This window comes from Phodopus roborovskii, unplaced genomic scaffold, assembly GCF_943737965.1.
Source record: "Phodopus roborovskii unplaced genomic scaffold, PHOROB, whole genome shotgun sequence".
NCBI lineage: Eukaryota > Metazoa > Chordata > Mammalia > Rodentia > Cricetidae > Phodopus > Phodopus roborovskii.
Window position 1 is genome coordinate 1,119,329 of NW_026126439.1, and position 21,223 is coordinate 1,140,551.

Below are 21,223 nucleotides of genomic sequence, written 5' to 3' on the forward strand. Positions count from 1 at the left end.
CCCTTTTCCAATCATATGACTTCCAACTCCACAAACATCAAACTAATCCACTGGCTATAGTTTATGAATCAGTACAGAGTCACACATCAGGCCATTTTTCCTTCCAGGTAAAGTTAAAACTTATATAATGCCCAAATCTCTGCCCTCTACAAAGCTTTTTGAGTCATTGTGATCCTTTAAAGTTGTCCCAAAAAGGAGATGTAGTGATTCAGTCGTTTGTTATACTTTGGTATGTATAGAAAGTATAGAACCACCTGCAAACCAGACCCTAGTGTTTTAATTCTCAGTTAACCATAGAGCACACCCTGTGAGACCACAGGTGCAAGCTTGGGTACAGTGGCATTGTAACAGGAATAGGAACCATAGACAGCTTAGTCACCCCTTTATGTAGCTTAGTTGTACCCTCAGGACCTGCTTAGGCCAAATCGCCTATTGCCATCTCTATTTGATGATGCATTGCTACTGTACACATCCAATTTTATGGCTTGGTGGGCCAGATAACAACCAGCTCATGACAGACAGCTCAAGGTGCATTGCAACTTGCTAGCCCATAACCAATGCCCAATAGTGGGACAAAAACTCTCTCTCAAAGGGAAAGTAGTTATCTGCTGGACCTCCACTGTAATTCTTCTATAAGAAACTGCCAAAGGCTCTGAACAAAGTCCCTGCCTGCAACTAACATCTCAAATACTATTAGACCTGACAGATCATGTGACCAAGGGGCAAATCAACTCCAATATGGTGCACCAGTATGATACCTTATAAGAGACAAGGTGATCAAAATACTTGAAAATATGGTCAGAGAATTAGTACAGCCTTGAGAACCTTGTTAGATGGAAGCAAACTGCCTTTGGTAGTCTTTATTAACAGGAATTGAGAATTAAAAAAATTGGAGAAATCAGTAGTTGTATGCCACGTGGCAGAAGATACGTTAATGTGCTCATGATAGAAACCCAGATGTGGAACAGCAGTTAGAATTAGAATCACTATCTTAGTGGGTTTATAATGATTAACTATCATTCTTCATGATCTATCTATCTTCTACATAAGCCAAATAAAATTGTTAAAGGGAGATATGAAAATCACTATCACTGCATCTTTCAAGCCCTTAAGGAGTACAATACTGTTAGTTCACTCTTTTCTTCCTAGAAGAGGTAGCGCTAATTTGGCCTTACCAACCATAATAGTCATCACTCCACATATGAGGAAAACAGGTCTCTTATTCCAGAGCCCATCAAGTTGACAATCAAGAATGAAAAAAGTATGCCATTTTATTTGATGACACAGTCAATTTTCCAAAGTAGTTTTGCCATTTTCAACAGACAATCTAAGAGGTCAAATGGTTTCACATCCTAAACAACTCTTAACAACACTAATTTCCTAGAAAAGGATGTGTGTGTGGTGGCGGCGGTGAGGGGGATTCTGCCTGGGCTGGTCCCAGACTCACCTCAGGCAGAAGGCAGGTGAAGGGGCTCAAAGGTTAGGTGAGGACCTGCTCCAGATGGTCCTTCATTGAAGGGGCAGGTCCAGTATTCATAGACCCAGGAAGTTCCATGGGGAAGGTGGGGGTGTTAGACCTGAGCTCTGGCCACTCACTCACCCTAAGCAGTAGACCCAGCAGGGCTAATGATGAGGAAAAGGCAGGCTCCGGGTGGTGGATGGTCCAGAGTACCAGGACTGGACCACTCAGGCCCAAGGCATAGAGGGGTCAAGATGCAGAGCTGACCCAGGGAGTTCCCTGGGAAAGATGTGGGAGGGATTCAGCCTGGGCTGGTCCAAGACTCACCTCAGGTAGAAGACAGGTGAAGGGGACCAAAGTTCAGGTGAGGGTCAGCTACAGATGATCCCGCATGGAAGGGGTGGGTCCAGAATGCACAAAGCCAACCCAGGAAGTTCCAAGGAGAGGATGGGGGTGTTGGACCCATGTTACTGTGACCAAAACTTACCCTGAACAGTGGACCCAGCAGGGCCAAGGATGAGGGAAGACAAAACAGCAGTCTACAGAGTGGGAAAAGATTTTCACCAATCCCACATCTGACAGAGGGCTGATCTCTAAAATATAAAAAGACCTCAAGAAACTAGTCACCAAAAACACCAAATAATCCAATTTAAAAGTGGGGTACAGAACTGAATAGAGAATTCTAAACTGAGGAATCCAAAATGGATGAAAGACATTTAAGAAAGTGCTCAAAATCCTTAGCCATCAGGGAAATGCAAATCAAAACATTTCTGAGATACCATCTTACCCCTGTCAGAATGGCTAAAATTAGAAACACCAATGATGACTCATGCTGGAGAGGATGTGGAGAAAGTGGAACACTCCTCCACTTCTGGTGGGAGTGCAAACTCATACAGCCATTTTGGAGATCAGTATGGTGGTTCCTCGGGAAAATGGGAATTAGTTTACCACAGGACCTGGCAATCCCCCTCTTAGGCATATACCCAAATGATCCACATCCATGCAACAAAGACATCTGTTCAACTATGTTCAAAGCAGCATTATTTGTAATAGCAAGAACCTGGAAGCAACCTAAATGCCCCTCAATTGAAGAATGAATAAAATAAAATATGGTATATATACACAATAGAGTACTACTCGGAAGAAAAAAAAATAAAAACAATAGAATCTTGAAATTCGAAAGCAAATGGATTTCAGAACTTGAAGAAACCATCCTAATTGAGGTAACCCAGTCACAAAAAGAGGAACATATATGGATTTTAGAAATAGAGCAAAGGATTACCAGCCAACAATTCACACCACCAGAGAAACTCGGATACAAGGAGGACCCTAAGAGAGCCATACAAGGTCCCCCACAGAAGGGGAAAGGGACAAGATCTCCTGAGCATGTTGAAAATTTTGGGAACAGGGGAGAGGAGGACAGTGATTGGAGAGGGACTTAGAAGAAAGGGAATGAGAGAAGAGGAGGGGAGAGGAGAACATGAGGAAGCAGGAAGATTCAGTCTGGGGATGAATAGAGAAGAGCAAGAAAAGAGACAGTATAATAAAGAAAGCCATTATAGGTTTGAAGAGAAAACTGGCACTAGAGAAATGTCCAGAGACTTTCAAGGATGACCACAACTAACAATCTGAGCAACAGTGGAGAGACAATCTTAAATGCCCTTCCCTGATAATGAGATTGATAACTACCTTATATGCCATCCTAGAGCCCTCATCTAATAGCTGATGGAGACAGAAGCAGACACCCACAGCTAAACACTGAGCTGAACTCCTCTGGAGTCCAGTTGCAGAGAAGAAGCAAAGGGGTCAAGACCAGGCTGCAGAGACCCACAGAGACAGCTGACCTGAACAAAGGGGAGCTCATAGACTCCAGACTGATAGCTGGGAAACCAGCATTGGACCGACCCAGACTCCTTGAAAGTGGGTCTCAGTTAGAAGTCCTGGGTAGTCTATGGGACCTCTGACAGGGGAACCAGAATGTGTCCCTCATGCACAAAAGGACTTTGAGAGCACATTCCCCATGGAGAGATGCTCCCTTAACCTAGAGACAGGAGGGAGGGGCTAGGCCCTACTCCAAATGACTTGGCAGATTTTGATGGTCCCTCCTGGAAGGCCTCACTCTCCCTGTGGAATGGGTGGGGAATGGGATAGGGAGAGTCTGGGGTCATGAGAGGATGGGAGGCAGACAGAACTTGGATGGATATGTGAAATAAGAAAAGTTGATTTAAAAGTATACAAAAACAATACGAATTCTCATTTTAATCATTCTTGTGTATATGCTATAGTATTTCATTTTGACATGCCTATTAGCAACTTCTCTGGTTCTTGTAATATAACACCATGTGTATAATTATGGTAAACAAGAATCTGGGAGACAATAGGCTGATGGATGTTTATTTAGGAAGAAATCACACCAGAAACAGATGACCACCTCAGGTTCCTGTCCCAAGGATGCCTCTGGATATTCTCTGTCTCTAAGCAGAAAGCAAGAGAGTGAGCTGGGGTCTAGAACCCCAGACCTAGTCCCTCCAAGTCATGCCCACACCTGACTCCATGCCCCAATGGGCATAGTCAGTGTAACAGGTGTGTGTGGGGTGGATATCTCACTATACTTCCCCTTTCAGTATAAAGAAAAGATTTAGTCTTTATACAAAACTGTATACAAAGACAGTAAATATCAAGTATGCTCTAATAAAAGGAAAATTAAGAACATACAAACTGAAGACCTATCACCAGTGAGGTAACAAGAGCAAATGGCAAGAACTACATATCCAGTCCTAGGGTGGAGGCATAAGAGAGATTACTAGAGAGTTTTCCTAAGCTTGAAAGCTTAAGTCTTGTACCTAATATTTCCATCTAGGAAGAGAGAACAATAATTGTGACAATCTAATATTCAACCCCATCAAAGACCTGAGAAAGAAGATAACAATACTAGGGTAGGCAGGAAGTACAGGCAAGCAGCTTCCAAACAGTAAAGCAAAGACAGAAACAGCAGGCTACCTGAACAGTCACCTAAAGACTCACAGAAACATTGGGGCAACAAGTTTTGGCTGAGGCCTAGAGTTTCTGACAGACGACTACAGAAGCAGGGAGGTAGAAATGCTGTCTACCCTGACTTGGCAAGGTTCAGCAGTCTTCTATGTTTGTCCCCTACAAGCACAGTAGGACAGCATTCCAAAGTCAGTGGTTCAGGTGGGGGAAGTTCTTTGCTGAAAAGGCCATTAGCCAATGTGATGATGGACACCAGAAGGACATCAGTGCCCAACATACTCTTGGAAATAGCTCAGTGCTGTCAGGAGCAATAGTGTCTCATGTCAATGGAGTACTAATATTCAAACATTTAAATGTCATCTTCTGTAGGTCTATAAAGTGAAGATCAAACTTCTATGTATGACTAATCTCATACATAGGTATAAATCTGTAATACTCAGAAACCTAGCTACATGAATGGTTGAAACTTCCTTAAGTAATTAGCAAAGGACAAAGATTTTAGCAATATAACTATATACATATATATACATGTAAATCTCTAAAACAGAGGTAGAATTGAAATGCCTTGACAAGAGGTTGAACTGTATAGTGCAATATGATAAAAATATTCTAAATTGTATCAATATACAAAATGTCTTGAACATATGTAAAAGTATACATACATAGAATATGATAAAGATATTGTGCACAAACCATTGTAAACTGAAAGATCTTACACAGTATGACAAAATATAATATACAAATCAGCCAAAAAATAAATATAAACTTAATTTTACATAAGTTACAACATATAAGAATCTATAACAATGCAAGTTTATATAACTAATAATTACTAAGATAATTCACAAGAAGATAATACCATCTAAATCATAACCTTCCAACCATACACTATACTTATCTAAAAGAGAAACCCGAGTCTGAGCATCACCTTCCATACCCAACCCTAAAACCAACCCTCTGCAGATGAGTATTATCCCTTAATGCCAACAGTAGGGAAAGGGGGTGTCGTTTTCTTAAGATTACTTCTTGCTGAAATGGGACAATGACTCCATGGGATCCTGTAGGAAAAAATTAAGGCAACAAAACTTCTTGAGAGGAGTAGCTGTAACATTTGTAGCTAGTCTCTGCATGGCAGGAAATGTTTGATTGAAATTCTTATCTGAAACACTGGCCAGGGTGTAATAAGAAGGTGCACCATTTTTGCTAGCTAGTCTGGAGTTATCTCAAGCATTACAGCCAACCAGTTTTAGGACAGTGTTTGTTGTCCAGATGCATCAGGATGAATCAAGTGGAAATGATGAAGTAGGACCCCATCTTCTTTCCAGAGAGTTCTAAGATTGCTGTTAGGAATTGTTATTGTTCCTTGTGGAAAACTTAAACATTAATATCAACATAAAAATGTCAACTTTATAGGTATACATATTGAGAAAGGCAACATTAAGCATGAAAATAAGTATGAGAAAAATTAGGATTTCAGAGAAAAAAACTAGTTTAGACAAACAAAAGTCCCCAGATTTTGTTTTCTTCTGTCTTACACAAATTGGCTTCTTGATATAAGGCAGAAACTCTGAATTTAATTGTAACAACATGCTTGAATTTAGAGGAAGAAAGCCAAATCCAATTCCCAAGCCAGCATTGATTTACATGAATTGGGACTAAAGGAGTACTAGGAAGTAAAGGGAAATACATTTTTGTATAGAAATAGTTTGCTTGAATTAAATATCGGTACCATACCTCAGATTTCTCTTTGTTAGATGGTTCTTTCTAGAGAGCTATCCTCTCTTCTGTAGGCACCTACACATTCAATATCTTTTGGCAGTTTTAAGATGGGTGTTTTCTGTTTTCCTGTTAAAACAAGAACAGCACACTTCCCTTACCTTGGAGAGATCTCCATGCAACTCATGGAAAATACTTTGGTGGATGACTTGTCATTTCTCCTCATTAAGAGGATTCTCTTGTTCAACTCAGATCTTGATAAACTTAGATTGTATCTGCAGCTTTTCTTCTCCTGTAGATACAAAGGCAAAACCCCTATCCCAATGTAGCACATATCCTGGTTTCCATACTGAGGTCAATACATCCTTGAAATATACCGGCTGGTTTAGTTCAGAAGTTTTTTCTATTGTCCAGTGTCTTTCTGCAGCTGTTTTTTCTTTCTCATTAGCACTTAAAAATTTTTAACGTTAATAAAGCATCATGTAATCTGTGTTTTGATGTCAAGACACCCCTGCCTGTTTATAGAGCATTTCTTTTAAAGTACTATTAGATCTCTCAACTACTGCTTGTCCTGTAGGATTAAGTGGTATTCCAGTTACATGCTTTATGCTATAATACTGAAAAAAAAACTGTTCCAATTTGCTGAAGACATATGCTGGAGCATTGTCAGTTTTTATTTGCGCAGGTATGCCCATCAAATGGCCATTACCTATAATAGGTGTGTGATAACAGAATCAGCCTTTTCAGAGCTCAGAGCAGTGGCCCATTGAAACTATAGAAAATGTGTCTATAGTATAGTGTACATGTTTTAATTTTCCAAATTCTGCAAAATGAAACACATCCATTTGCCAGATTTCATTCCTATTTCTATCTTTAGGGTTACTGCCTGGTGGTAGAGGAGTATGGTTATAGAATGAACAAGTAGGACATTTCCTTAATATTTCCTTAGCCTGTTGCCAAGTGATAGAAAAATACCTTTTTAAGCCTTTGTTGTTCACAAGAAAAATACTTTTTTAAGCCTTTGTTGTTCACATGGTGTTTTTTTTTTTTTTAAACTCTGAGGCCTCCAGCACACTTCCCACTAATAATCAATCAGTTTCATTATTGCCTTGTGCTAGAGGACCTGGCAGACTGGTATGGGATCTGATATGTGTTTTATATATATATATAATGAGTCCTATTCCTAATAGTTTCTTGTAACTGTATAAACAATGAAATTAATTCTGTATCGTCAGGAATAAATTTTGCAGTCTCAATGTGTAAGAAGAATCTCTCTGCATATTGAAAGTCAGTAACTATATTAAGAGGTTCTGTAAAATCCTTAAGTACCATGATAATGGCATACAATTCTGCCTTTTTTTTACAGAGTCATAAGGGCTTTGAACTACTTTACTTATTTTTCCTGATTTATATCCTGCCTTACCTGATTTGCTTGCATCAGTGTAGAATGTAGAAACTTCAGAGATTGGTGTTTTTCTTACAATAGATGGAAAAATCCAAATAATTTTCTTTATGAATTTGATTATCTCACTTTTGGGATAATTGTTGCTAATCACTCTCAAAAAGTCACTGCAAGCTCTGTGCCAATAATATCCATTGTCTTTCCATAAGGAGTAAATTTCCTCATTTGTTAAAGGTACTATAATTTCTGCTGGGTCCATTCCTGTCAGTTGACGAAGTCTTAATTTACCTTTTAAAGTCAAGTCAGAGATCTTTTGTATGTATGTTTTTATTTTTTTTATTCTGTTTATGTGGTAGAAATATCCATTCTAATATGATATCTTCCCTCTGCATCAAAATCCTTAAAGGATATTCTCTAGATGGTAATATAGTCAGAATACAGTCTAGTTTTGGATCTACATGGTCCACATGTGCTTCTAGTACCCTCTTCTCTACCGATTCTAATTCCTTTTCTACTACAGCTGATAGTATTCATGGACTATTTAAGTCCTTGTCCCCTTTTAGGGCCATTTTTGAGTTTTTCAAATCATGCCCTTCTACACCAATAATGGACTATAGTTGAGAAATCTCTCCTTGTAATTTTTGAAGATCATGTAGAGTCTGGTAACAATCTCTCCTGATCTGTATTTTTTGTGGTCTAATTTTCTGTAGATCTATTTTATATCCCAAGTAACTGATAGAATTTCATTGTATTTTTTCATGAGCAATTTGTAATCCCCAGCAAAGTAAAACTTCCTTCAAAGTAAAACTTCCTTTACTTCCTCAAAAATTTTTCTAATATTTCTACCTTAGAATCAGGCAATAATATAACATCCATGTAAATTATGGATTGTGGAAACTGTTTATGAATTATCTTTAAAAGTTTTTGCACAAAATATTAGCACAGGATGGGGCTATTTAGCATTCCCTGTGGCAAAGGCATTCCCTCAGAGGCATTGCCTCAGACAGTGAACAAATTCTATCTGCCAGTTTTTTCATATGTTGTTCATGTCTTTTATTCTTATTATTCCAGTCATCAGACAAGGAATGGGGTGTTTCTCCTACTGTGGTAATGTGGTCCTGCATTGTTTCTATTTTGGTCATTGAAGCAGCAGACATGGAACAAACTCTGTTCTCTAGTTGGCCATTTTTATGTTCCATGTTTTGTATTCTACCTGTCAGATTTCCATTGCCATCTTCAATATTCTGAATCCTTGTTACTAAGTGTCCTATGGTTTGTACAAATTCCTTATTCTTCGATCTAATCTCAAACTCTTTCTTTAAGAATATTATATTGATTATGAAACTAATCACCATTATTAGGAAAATGTATATTTTGGTTAAGTCATGGTTCTTTTCTAAGGTTCCCTCCATATATGAAACAAAAGGATTCCTAATATCCTGCATTGTAAGATTATCCATCATTGGTATGGAACAATTGATCTCAGTTATTGTATCAGCTTAAATTATGAAAGATGTTGTAATTACCTTAGATATAATCCTACTGTCTTGGAACTTTGATGCTTTTAGTTGTAGATCTCAACTTGTAGTAATTATATCTGGCCAGTAGGTGCACAGATGTACCACCAAATATGTCCAGCAGCAGGAGACCCTCCCAATTCTTGTCCCTATAGAATAGCTCTTAACAAACTAACACAAGCAAAAATTTTGTTAAATGGAGGAGTGAAATGAGTTCTGACACCAAATATTGCATGGTAAATAACAATCTGGGAGATGATAGGCTGATGGATGTTTATTTGGGGAGAAGTCACTTACACCAGAAATAGATGATGGTTGCAGGTTCCTATCACAAAGTTGCCTCCAGATACTCTCTATCTCCAACCAGGAAGCAAGGGATCCAGCTGGAATCTGAAACTCTAGACCTAGTCCCCCCAAGTCATGTCTGCACCTATTCCCATACCCCAATGGGCATGATCAGTGCAACAGGTGTAGCAGGGTGGATATCTTACTACACATGAGCAAGGCAAATTAGATAAGACTTTATTTTGTCCTATGGTTCCAAAGGGTTAGAGTCAATAATGTCAGAAACAACATGAGCAAAAGTAGCATGATATCTACAGCAGTAACAGGAAGCTGAGAGCTCATATATTGAGCCACAAATACAAGACAGGAAGAGAACAGTTCAAGGAGGGCAAGGCCTTAGTCTCTCAAAGCCCATCCCCAGGAGCATATTTCTACCGGCAAGGCCATACATCCTAACCCTACCCTAATAATGAAAAGACTTAAAAATTCAAATGACTGAGACTATATGTGATATTTCTCATTCAAATCCCCATATTTCACTCCCTGTCCCTGATAATCTCATGGCCATATCATAATGCAAAGTGAATTCTTTCAACTTTTAAAGTTCCCAAGATACTGTTAACACCAGAATATAAAACATAGTATGACTTAAAAGGTCCTACAGGCTGTAAAAATTCAAATACTTAACAGGTCAACCTCTTTAAAATAGCCAATGTGGCTCCTGTAAAATAAAAAATAAATTATAGGGCATAATCATAACAAAAGCAAAGGAAAATTTAACTTCAATAGTATAAATAACTCAATGTCCTCTGTCACAATCTTCTGAGCTCCAAAGGTCTTGAACCCTCTCACTTCTCTGACTCTGCCATAAATAGCACATGGAGATTCTTTAACAGGCTTAAGTAAGTTCCACTTCACATTTGTGGTTAACCCTGGTGGTCATCTCATGGCCATGGCATCTATAATAATCTGGGGTTTCCACTGCAATTGAGTCTGAACCCACAAACTGAAACCCTACTACAGGCTATAAAACCTTAGCTTCTTTCTGTGACCTCTTCAATTCTGCAATTCACACACCACCAAAAACCAGTACCATCTGGGAGACCCTTACATATTACCAAGTTTAGCTGCCAGCATGAGATATACTTTTGTCCAGCCTGGGCTACAATGTTTCATGCTGACCCTGAGGAAATACTTCCTAGAAGATTTCACCTCAGTGATGTTGATCTCTTACTGATAACCAGTATCAATAGTCCCAGTAAATCAAAAGTTTCACTTTACTAATGCAGGTCACTAGATAATCACAGTTGATTTTTCATCCCCAGCTGAACAGAAATCACAGATTGTTAATTCAAAATATATGAACAACCCTGAAAGAGGTTTTGCTTCCCTCTGAAACTGCACATGATAGGCTTCCATCTTCTGCATTTCTTCCCATGCTTGTTTTCCAGTCTTCCACAGAACAGCCCTTTCAGCTCTGAGTATTCAATGGCTTTTCTAACCCAAAATATCAAAGACTTCCATAATCATCCCCTAAACAACCTTGTCAAGTCTATCAAGCAATAGCCAGTTCTCCTATATCGATCATAAAGCAAAGGTTATCGGTTTGCTAGCGATGTATTTCTGTCACAAGTTGACAAAGAGTCAATCATGCTCATTAGTTTTTGTCAGCTTGACATACATAATGATCATCTAGAAAGAGGGAACTTCAACTGAGAAAATCCCTCCATTAGATTTGTGTATAGGCAAGACATTGCCTTGATTAATGACTCATGCAGGAGGGCCAAGCCCACTGTAGGTGATACTACACATAGACTGGTTGTCTTTGATTATATAAGAATGGTTAAGCAAACCATGGAGACAAAGCTAGTAAGCAGCTTTCCTCCTTGCCCTCTGCTTCAACTCTTGTCTCCAGATTTATGCTTGAGTTCCTGCCTTGATTTGCCTCAATAGACTGTGACCCAAGATATGTAAGCCAATAAATCCTTGCCTATCCAAGTTGTTTTTAGTCATGTGTTTTACACTAGCAGACATTTTAACTTTCATTTCCCTGAGGAACTTTATTTTGGAGGACACTATTATTTGTTGGTTCTGTGGATTTCTTTCATATCTGTGAGGAAGTGTATTTTGTCAATGGGCTAGCTTTTTTTTTTTAATTAAACTCGGTTGTAGGAGTTCTTTATATAGTCTACATAAAAGACCTTTGTCAAATGCCTTCTTCTTATCTGTAGTTAGTATCTTTAGTTCAGAAATATAATCCTTAGATGAACAGCCATTCGTATTTTGAAATACTGAGAACAAGAATCACATAGAAATGCCTGTTAACACTGTATTTAACATTAGATAAGTGTTCAGAAAAATAAATACAGGTGTAAATATTAGTGTAGAAAAATAAGAATGCCATGATTTTTAGATAACTTAATTTTATACCTAGAAATCCTTTCCTAAATCTCTAGATAAAATGTTTTTAATTTTTATAATAATGTATTTCATAGTATGTGGGTTATAATGAATGTTATTGCTAAATAGCAAAGCATTTGGAAATTTTATGTTTATCTTCTTGTGACCAATTTATACCATGCTTCCTATGATCAGAGGACATCTTTTATAAGATTTGTTTCTACTCAAAATTTGTTGTGACTAGATTTATGGTAATAATTATTTTCCAAAATTAACTTTAGTAACGTTTCCATGTATACATCAAAAATGTGATCTCTAGCACTCATGGATTATAGGTACTCAATTTGTTAATTTTTGTTCACTCATTCTGAAGCTTTGCTAATGCTAATTGTGTCCATTTGTCTTGACAAACACACATTATAGCCAGCCTCTATGAATATGGGTTTTTCTACTTCCCTTCTTCTAATTTCTGTCCACGAGTTCTTCATAGATGTGGATATTATATAATTAGGTGAATACAAATTTAAACTTTTTATATCTTCCAGATGAAATGACCCATGTATTTTCAGTAAGTCTGTGTATCTTGTGTAATGTTCCTTGCCCTGGATTCTATTGATTGGTCCTCCTCTTTCCTCACCAGCTTCCTGTTTATCTTCTGTTGGTTTGGGCAAAAGAAACAAATTCAATTCACCTTATATGTGGAAAGAGTCATAAACTTACAACTTTAACTTTTCTGTTAGCACATCTTTTACACAGTATATTAATTAAAATGAATGGTTGGTGTTTTCTTTTCGTATAATGACAAACTTTGTCTTTCAATAGGATATTTTGTTTATTTATATTTAAAACAATTATCAGTGCTTATATTTAAATTTACCATATATATATATATATATATATATATATATATATATACACACACATACATATATATATATATCAGTTCTTTGTTTCTTTTTGGCTCTTTTTGAAAATATTAATTCTGTATTCTAACTTCCTTTATTATTAGATTATCTATATACTATTATTTTAATAATGTCTTTGAGATTAAGATGGATTTCCATGACATTATTACATTATGTGCATTAGTATGCATGTCACTTGCCTAACAATGCTACAACCTTTGAACAATGTGTCTTGGATCACTAGTATCATATATTTTAATTTAATCAATTAATTAATTAAATTTAATAATTGCTTTACAAGTTATATATTAATCACATATTAAACATACATATTAAATACAATATAGATTCGTATTCTGCACATTCTCATTTATATCTACCCACATGCCTACTCCTGAGCTTCAAGAGTTCTCAACTACTTATTTACTCCTTAATTCTACTTTTCAGTTATCCAGCACAATAACACCTTGAAGGCTCTATGTAGTGTCTCAAAATCTACCTTTTGACTTGGCTTTTACCCTGCACATGTGGGCCTGACACAAACCACCAAAGCTAGAAGCTAAGAAGTAACACTGAGGCAGCTTCCTTTCTCTCTGGAATCTCAGTTTGACTGCCATAGTAAGAAGACCAAACTCTCTCCCTCCTTCCCCCCCCCTCTCTGATTGGTGACAACAGGCATATTGTGTATTTACATGCCCACTGAGATTCAGAGTCATCCTGGCTGTGTCTGCTCTCAAAATGGAGTCAAAAGCTACTTGTAAAATGGAGTCTCTCAGAACAAAGCAGAGTCTGAAAAATCACATTTTACACAATCTGGAGTACCTAAGAACAGAGAACAGCCTGATCTCAAAAATTAGGATGATTAAAAAAAAAAATGTCTCTTCTATGTGCTGACAGTGATATTGTGAAGATTAAAGTTAGTATAGATACCAAATTTTGTGCTATTTTATTTTATTTCAATGATATCCACTAAAAATAACAAGGAGAACAGTTTGAGATACTCCCATTCCCTGCTGGGATGCAGGCAGGTTTGGGCATGTTCTGAAAACTGATGAACTAGGGGCTTCCAGTACAGAGCTGAGCAGCCTGCTAAGAAAGAACTGGAGTTCTAGCCCTTTGTGAGCTTTGGCATGTGAGGGCATGGCCAGCACACTGAAGGGTCTGTACGGAAATCTCGGAAGTCCCTCGGAAACATGCCAGCCCTGCACTGGAAGTGTTTAACCAAATATGTTTTTTATTGTTGTTATTGAAAAACAAGGTCTTTCAATACAACATAATAATGACTCAGATCTGCCCTTAGCCCAATTCCTGGAAATTTCTAAAAGCAATCTGTCTCAGAAAAGTAATTGCCATTTGGAAGAAAAAATTGATTAACGAGAGTGAGGAGCAATGAATGCAGTTCAGCACACAATTCAGCAAATACCTGAACATGCACAGGAAAAATACATGTGATGTCAACTGCCAGGTCCCTTCATTGTACTTCCCACATCATGGATGTTTATTTCCATCTTATTGTCACTGAGTAAGTTTTGAACCCCAACTTTCATTATTGACTCCCCTGTTGAGTGTTAGCCCTCATCTATGGCTCACTACTTCCTACTAAATAAACTTTTGAACAATGGAACAATGCTACCCAAAGCCCATCATAAGCTACCCTAGACTGATTTTTTTATTAATAAAATGGAAAGAATGACCTTAAATAAGGTGGAAGGATGATATAGTAGTAAGCCTTAAAACAATAAAAATTAATTCTATGATATAGTAGAATTAGGTAAAAGAATACCTGACCTCAAGTATTGAACACATTTTAGATTTTTGGCTTCAAACATCAATAGTCTCTTAACATGGAAAACCACACATCCAGTCACAAATTGTGCTTCTTTTAATTTATAGAAGGTTTTAGCAAAATAGTGTCATTATTGTTGTTCTCTTCTCATCTTTGATATAACTTGTTGTGAAAATGACCTTTTTCTTGTTACAGTCTGCATTTTTTTTCCTTGAGACTCAAAATTAGATGTGAAATTGCTTCCACCTTAGACAAAGCCTCCCTCATCTTATTAGGAAGCCATCATACAAGTCCCGGTAGTTTAAATGCCATTTGTAATTTTTTTTCCTGGGCAGGTTCAGATCACTATTTTTAGAAGATTCTGTTTTGTTTGTTTCAATTTGTTTTAGGATTATTGCTTATTCTTGATGTTACTGATATTTTAGATGCATAAAATCCTTAAAGAAAAATGGGTTTTTATAACATCCCAATATGACTCCTCTATGCCGTTTATGTTATGTCGCATGTTGTGGCAACAAAGATTCTTTTCATCAAAAGCATCCTTTTTAATGGGAAGTATTTGTTGTACTAAACAGAATTCATTATTTTAATCTTTTTAATGCATCTATGAATTTTTAACCAGTATGTGTTTTCCTGTTACAGTAAACTTGATTGCAGACAGAACACATTTCTTTCAGCATCCCATGAAGGATTTTTTTTCCCACTGTTGGAGGTTTATTTGGTGTTTTCATTGGCATGACACTTGCGTAGTTGATTGCATCATCCATATGCAGATCTCCCTTCATATACAATATTTCAATGTACACTACACATAATACACAAAATAATATCCTTTAGAACAGTTATGCACAAGATGTGCATAATGGTTTTACATACTGGAGCCAGGTTGTGATTAATGGGGAACTCATTGGCCTAGGCATGTTTGGTGAGAGTGGGCAGCACAGACACAGGCTCACAGGAAACTGAAGCCTGCACACAATTGGCAATGTGTCTTGGAGACAGTGGGACTGTCACACCAACCAGGTCATCACTATACAAGTACCACTTAGCATCAGGGTAGAGCTGTGGGAACTGAGGTTTTCTTCAGGCCACCTTAGCACAACCACACTAACCAAAGCTCAGATGAGTAGATGTGTATGGTCTCCACAGAAACACTGCTGCAGCCTGGACAGTGAAGCACTAGGTTATTTGAGGACTTTAAAACTGCAGCTCTTTCTGGATTCCCCCAGAGCGTATCTGCACTCTTCTTCAAACAGGCCTCCTCTTCAGAAGTTAGAGTCACCTTCCCAACATCTGAGATTCCGTTTTGTCCCAGGACACAAGGGACACTGAGGAAGACATCATCCTTGATTCCATAGAGACCTAATCACGGAAGAAATGGGAGACAACAGCCACATTCATACCACTTCACACAGACACACTGGAGTCTTCATGCTTCCCTAGGACCCATCCATGACAGCTTAGCAGGTGAACACCCAGTCTTTCTCCCATCAGATAAAGGAACCGAGCTGAGTCCAGATTGCAACCACTCCTGATAACTCGGTTTTTGGGAAAGCCATTTATTTTCCGAGCCATGTAGGTCAAGATATCCACCGGTTTTGAAACAATTAGCAGCTTGCAGTCTGGACTGTACTTCACAACGTTGGAAATAATGAACTTGAAGTTGTTCACGTTTCGCTGGACCAGATTGAGTTGGCTCTCTCCCTCTTGCTGATGGGCCCCCACTGTGATAATCACTAGCTTGGAGTTTGCAGTCACAATGTAGTCTTTGCCAGAGACAATTTTTGGTGGTCCGAGGAAAAGGCTGCCATGCTAGAGATCCATCATCTCTCCCTTCAGCTTGTCTTCCATGACATCAACAAGGGCAAGCTCATCTGCTAAGTCCTTCATTAGGATACTGATGGCACAAGCCATGTCAACAGCACCAACCCCAACAACCGTAATCTTGTTCTGGGGGGCCTGTTCTTCCTTAAGTAGATGCACAATCAGCTGGTCCTTGAGGATTGCCATCTTGGACTTTGAACTTTTTGGGACCGCGAGTGCGCGATGAGCAGCGTTGGGCAAACAGCTGTGGAGTCTGGCTCTGGCAACACAGACTGAGGCTCCAGCCTCATGAAGGATTTTTAAAAGATGCTTATAGATGCTTATAACTGAAGTAGCAATTATCTGTAAACCCATCCTTGAGTTCCAATGCCCACTCTATATTTTGTGTCAGTGGGAATTTTTGTGTCTGTCTGAAGGAAATAATTTCCATGGAATGTTGGTTTTGCAGAGGACTTGAGCACCACACCAAGTGGAATGAGGAAGTGCAGGGACTAGCAAACTACTTTAACATATTATCATCATAATTAAACTTAACACTCAATATTGAGTCTACTTTGGTTTAGTTTCATTCAATTTGGTTGGTTTGGATTGTTTTGTTTTTATACATGGCCTCACTCTATAGCCTAGGCTGACCTAAATCTTATTTTGTAGTCCAGAATAGTTAAAAATCACAGTGATCCTCCTGCCTCTGCCTATTAACAGCTGGATTAAAATGTGTCACTCAAATATGGGCGCCAGAGTCATCCTTCTTCTGGATATTCCCAGATTTTAGTTTGGTTATAATGATGTAGCACATCCCTCTCCTTACTGTAGAAATGGGTCATCCATGTTTTGGGAAATGATGGTATAAATACAAAAGAAAAAGTATAGCTACAATGTAATTTCTTTTTAAAAACTGTGAAGATGTCTTTTTATTTTATATGTATGAGTGTTTTGCCTACATGGACAAGGAGGTCAGAAGAGGACATTGGATACCCTAGAACTGAAGTTGTGGATGTCTGTGCACTATCCTATGGGACCTCAAGACCTCTGCAAGAGGAGTAAGTGTTGTTAGCGATGAAGCCATCATTCCAGTCCCTTTGTATAAAGTGACTTCAAGATCTGGGACAAAGAAACTTCAAGTTGTAGTGAGATAGTCCTTCTGTAGCACTGACCACGCCCATTGGGGGGTGGAGCGATGGGCAGAGGTGACCTGAGGAAGGAGGTCGGAGGGGGCCAGGAAGGTGCTCTCTTTCTGGCATGACTCGGACAAGAGAGGATTGGGTTGAATTTCCTGGTGTTCATCTGTCTAGGTTGTAAGTTATTTCTCCTTGAATAAACATCTATTCGGCCTATTTGTTTATCCTGATCCTTATTTACTGCAATATCTGGTGTCAGAAGTGGGATTTACCTGGGTTTTGCCCCCCAGGCGGCAGAAGCCGCCCCCCCTCCCCCACCTTTCCCAACGGGCAGGGTTTAACCAGGTGGACTCACCACAGCTTTGGGACATTTGCCTCTTCCTTACTGCAAAGGAGATCTTTGCCACTAAAGCAGACCTGAGAAGGCACTTATCGCTTAACATTTTTTGCCCATTTCCGCACGGGACTTTACATTTGCCCGCCCGGCGGCACCCGCCCGGCTTGCACGCGTTTCATCTTGTGTTACAAGTAACTCCAAAAGTCCCCTTTTAACAAAATTCTGCTTGTCATAGTTTGTTAAGAACTTTTTACAGGAACCGGGATCAGATGAGCCTCGGCGGCTAGGCGCTATTTGGTGACACACCTCCAGGCGTAGCTACCACAACCTGAGATCTACAACTAAAAGCATCAAAGTTCCAGGACAGCAAAATTACACCTAAGGTAATTGTAACATCCTTTGCAATTTAAGCTGATATAAAATCTGAGATAAATTGTTCCATAACTATGGCAGATAATTTTACTATACAAAACTTTAGGAATTACTTTACTTCATATGTAGAAGGGATTTTAGCAGAAGAAACTTATGACTGGACCAATATATACTTTTATTTTGTAATAGCAATGGGTTTCATCATTAACATGATATTCTTAAAGAAATGGTTTGAGATTACAGCAAACAATAAGGAACTTGTACAAACCATAGGAGACTTAATAACAAAGATTCAAAACATTAAAAATGATAGAATTCAAAACATAGAGACAAAGATTCGAAACATTGAAAATGATAAAATTCAAAGCATAGAGACAAGGATTCAAAACACTGAAAATGATAGAATTCAAAACATAGAGACAAAGATTCGAAACATTGAAAATGATAGAATTCAAAGCATAGAGACAAGGACTCAAAACATTGAAAATGATAGAATTCAAAACATAGAGATAAAGATTCGAAACATTAAAAATGATAAAATTCAAAACATAGAGACAAAGATTCGAAACATTGAAAATGATAAAATTCAAAACATAGAAAATATAAAAAGAAAGGTTCAGAATATTGAAGATGGCGTTGGCGAGCTGAAAGGTATAATTTGTTTCATGTCAGATACCTCAATAACCAAAACAGAAACAATGCAATGCATTAACAAACTAACAGAAACAGCCCACTCCTGGTCGGAGGAAGCTACTAATAAGTTTAAAAAACTGGAACATCAGATAGAAAGACTAAATAACAGAATCTCTTCCATGTCTGAGGATAATGGCAAGCTAGCAGATAAAACATTGTTTCTGAAAGGCAGTTTACATGCCATTCAGATAATATCTAAGGATGATAAGATTAAAAACATGGAATCATTTGTAGTTGGAGAAAGTAAGAAACTGACTGATGCAATGAAGTCTCTAAAAAGTTATTTGATTCAAGAAGTCCAGACACTCAAAGAAACAATGGTGAATAGATTTCAGGCTTTAGAAGACCTTCAGTCTGATACATCAGAAGAAGAACTACAGGTAACAGGGCATGAAAAAGATTTAAAATTTTCCACACCATTTAGGGTCAGGGGAGCTTTCCCTGTATCTATTCATAAAAAGCCAACAACAAAAAAACATCCAAAAGGTGTCGTTACATATCAGTGGAAACCAATACGTATGAAAGATTTAAAAGGTATAAAGGAAGCAGTAGTCTCTTATGGCATGCACTCACCTTATGTGAAACAATTAGTAAAATCATGGGCATGGAATAACAAGGAAACCCCTAAGGATTAGGATCAATTAATATCAGCTGTCCTTGAAAGCTATGTAAAATTAAGTTTATATTTTGTTATATTGTGTTAAATATTTCCACTTACAATGTTTTATGCACATTATTTTTTACCATATTCTATGTGTGTATACTTTTCTTGTGTTCAAGACATTTTGTATATTGATACAATTTGGGATATTTATCTTGCTGCCCTTTATAGTTCTACCTCTTGTCTTGACACTTATACTCTACCTCTATTTTAGGGATTTACATGTAGGTATATGTAAATAGTTATATTGTTTAAGTATTTGTTCCTGCTTTACTCAGGAAAGTTTTAATCAGTCTTTTTAGCTAGTTCCCGAGTATTACAGATTATCTTCCCTCACATTTCCTGTACCTATGAGATTAGTCAGATATAGATGCTTAATCTTCGATCACTTCATAGACATGCAGAACATGGCATTTAAATGTTTTAATATTAGTACTCCATTGACATGAGACACTGTTGCTCCTGACAGCACTGTGCACTTTCCCGAAAATATGTTGGACACTGTTGTTGCTCCTGCTGGAGTTCAATCTCGCCTCAGCTAATGGCTTGTTGGGCATAGAATTGCCCCCACCTTGACCACTGATTTGGACAGGCAGTCCTATGTGCTTACAGGAGACAAATATAGAAGACTGCTTGACCTTGCCAAGTCAGGGTAAGACAGCCATTCTATTTCCCTGCTATTGATGTGGTCTGTCAAGTTCTCTTGGCCTTAGCCAAATCTGGGTGTACCAACGTCGCTGTGAGACCTAGGGTGACTGTTCAGGTGGCTTGCTGTTTCTGTCCTTGCTGCACCTTTTGGAAGTTGTCCATCCGCATTTCCTGTCTACTCTAGTATTGTTAATTTCCTTCTCAGGTCTTGATGAGGTTGAAGATTAAACTATCACAACTATTATTCTCTCTTCCTAGTTAGATATATTAGGTACTAGACTTACGTTTTCCAGCTTAGGACAACTCTATTGTAAACTCCATTATGCCCTCACCCTAGGACTAGATATGTAGGTCATTTTGTTCTCGATTTTCCTTTTCTTAGAGCACACTTGTTATTCACTGTTTTGTATATAGTTTTGTATTAAGCCTAAATCTTTTCTTTAGACTAAAAGGGGAATTGTAGTGAGATAGTCCTTCTGTAGCACTGACCACGCCCATTGGGGGTGGAGCGATGGGCAGAGGTGACCTGAGGAAGGAGGTCGGAGGGGGCCAGGAAGGTGCTCTCTTTCTGGCATGACTCGGACAAGAGAGGATCGGGTTGAATTTCCTGGTGTTCATCTGTCTAGGTTGTAAGTTATTTCTCCTTGAATAAACATCTATTCGGCCTATTTGTTTATCCTGATCCTTATTTACCGCAATATCAAGTGATGAGGGGTAAAAGCCCTGTGGTTAGCAATGATACCCAAAAACTCTATGAACACACACTCAGGTGTCTCCTTCTTTCCACCTCTCTTTCCTTTCACCTGTTTCCTCTGACAACAATAAAATGGGGAACTATGAAAATGGTTCAGTTAGTAAAAATAGGTAGTGAAAAATCTCTGGTTTTTTTGTAATTGTCACAAAATAAGAGCATTCCATGGGTTTCTTGAATTTTATTTTGTTCATAGTTTTAGGCTGGGTATTTACAAATGTTCTCAATGCGGTAGCTTGCCTTCCCTCTCTGCCTGAGCTAGGTTTGGTGAAATAGAAAGTGCATGTGATATTGTTGTCAATGCTCCCCACCCTTTCTCTACCCAGGCTCTTATGGTGATTTATGAGCAATTCCACTC

At 38.2% G+C, this 21,223-nt stretch overlaps 1 pseudogene; it reads right to left on the reverse strand.

Annotated features, from left to right (window-relative positions):
• Positions 1-13,764: 13,764 nt before the first annotated feature.
• On the reverse strand, positions 13,765-16,523 carry LOC127224497 (L-lactate dehydrogenase A chain-like; annotated as a pseudogene).
• Positions 16,524-21,223: the final 4,700 nt, after the last annotated feature.